We start from the raw sequence: 2,269 nt of genomic DNA on the forward strand, positions 1-2,269 counted from the left end.
TCTGTCAGAAGCGTGTATATATAGCATACGTATGTTGTCTGAATTTTTTGGAATTTTATGTATGTCAATAAGTTATATCCATGTCATCGTGTCCGTCTATGAAATGAAACATATTTCCAGACGTACAGCCATGTAAGGATATGGTGCCATATGGATCACAAGAATCATGTAGATTTCTAGCCTGGCTTTCCGCACCTCAGTCTAATTTATTTTCTGTGGACATAGGTTGAGTATTATATTTAACAAGAATAGTCTGGTCAGGTTATCTGATGTTTTGGATTTAGTCAAATCTACATAATAGAACTTGAGTAACATATACGCTATGGTGTATAATCATTTTAAGTATCCCTGGTATAGCCTGATATGTTGACCGATATATCCTTTTAAAAGGCCTGCAGCAAAACGATATGGTCTCAATATCCTTCACTGCTTTTTAACAATTTTTGAGCGATATATCCCCGACATGCATGGCCGATATGTTAGCCGATATCTTGGTCGATATATCATTTATATAGCTTGTCCAATGTAGTTCTCCAAAATTTCTTTAATGTATTTTAGCAAAAAAATCCATCCCCATATGCAGTTTTTAGCAAAAATCTAGTATGCTCACTTCCCTAAGTAAGTTTCTACTACTTGTTAGTGATTCTAAACATATATTATTTACATTTTTGTATGGTTAGATTTTATTAATTAAGTACACACTTACTATGAATATGTTCTAGGAGAAGGCTTCAACTGTTGAATTTCTGGAAATGGTGTAAACACAAAAAGGGGGAAAAGACTAAATGCTTGACAGAAAAAATAAACTCGCTGTGAAAGAGAAAACTTGGCAGAGGATAATAAAATATGTGACCTATAAGGACATCAGATAATACTGGCAAAGTTATAATATTTCTCTAATGAACAGTAAGGGGAAAGATTTGACCACCAAGGTTGTTGCATAAAGACTAGTAAGAAAACTCAGGAACAAATGAAAGAGGATTTTTCAGGCATGACCGACTGACAGAGGCAACAACTTGTATTTTTTCCCAAAAAAAAAAAAAAAGGATGTCGATGACTCTTCTACTCTTCTAAATCGTCATGATCATTTTATTAAACAAGGCGTCTCCAGCGGCAGCTTTTGTGTACGTAATCGAGAAGGTAAAGTTTGTCGAGGAACAAAAAGAGGACCTTTGTCACCGTATGGTTTTTAATTTGTGCTGGTTGTAGAGGGGTATCTCGCGTACAGCGCTCGGCCCTCGATTGTATTATGTTAGAGCTCCCACCCTCGTATTATGTATATTATTATGTAACTTACATCAAATTGAGATATATAGAATGCTAATTTATATATCGTTGCTGCTGTTGTGCGGTGTATATATATGCCTCCGGCTATTCCTCAACGGCTACACACAGTTTTCTTTTCTTTACATTTTCTTGTATGTTTAAGCTAAACCATCGATACTTTGAGTTCTTTCTATTGAAGTCTTTTTATTCTGTGTGACTGCCTTTAAACCAGCGTATTGACACCTCTTAGAACATCCTTGGCTTGTACTTGTTGAGACCACACATTGACGTCAACATTCAATCGGGAACATTTTATGTTTTTTCTGAAAAAACATATGAAACTTTAATGAAAACAAATCTTTTATTTAAGAAGCTAACAAGACACACCAAAGGAAAAGGAGAATGCGATGCCTTTATCTGGATTGGTTTAGAGTTATAAGAGTCTTTTGTTCATCTTATTAAGTTATCCGAGGGCATCATTTCCTCCGTGATTTTCAGTATTAATCTAATGGCGTTGGTAGTAATCTGATTGCAGCTTGGTAAAAAGGTTTTACTGTTTCCTTCTACTCCAAATGTTATGCTAGGCTAGGGGTGTCCAAAAAGCCCGAAGCCCGGGCCCGGCCCGGTGCCCGGCCCGGCCCCGGCCCGGTCGTGCCCGGGCCCGGGCCCGGCCCGGGCCCGGAAACCCGGGCAAAACCCGGGTCCGGGCCCGGGCCCGGGTCGCCGTTGGCGAGCTCATTTCCTCCGTGATTTTCAGTATTAATCTAATGGCGTTGGTAGTAATCTGATTGCAGCTTGGTAAAAAGGTTTTACTGTTTCCTTCTACTCCAAATGTTATGCTAGGCTAGGGGTGTCCAAAAAGCCCGAAGCCTCATTTCCTCCGTGATTTTCAGTATTAATCTAATGGCGTTGGTAGTAATCTGATTGCAGCTTGGTAAAAAGGTTTTACTGTTTCCTTCTACTCCAAATGTTATGCTAGGCTAGGGGTGTCCAAAAAGCCCGA

The sequence above is a fragment of the Asparagus officinalis genome, chromosome 8, assembly GCF_001876935.1.
Source record: "Asparagus officinalis chromosome 8, Aspof.V1, whole genome shotgun sequence".
NCBI lineage: Eukaryota > Viridiplantae > Streptophyta > Magnoliopsida > Asparagales > Asparagaceae > Asparagus > Asparagus officinalis.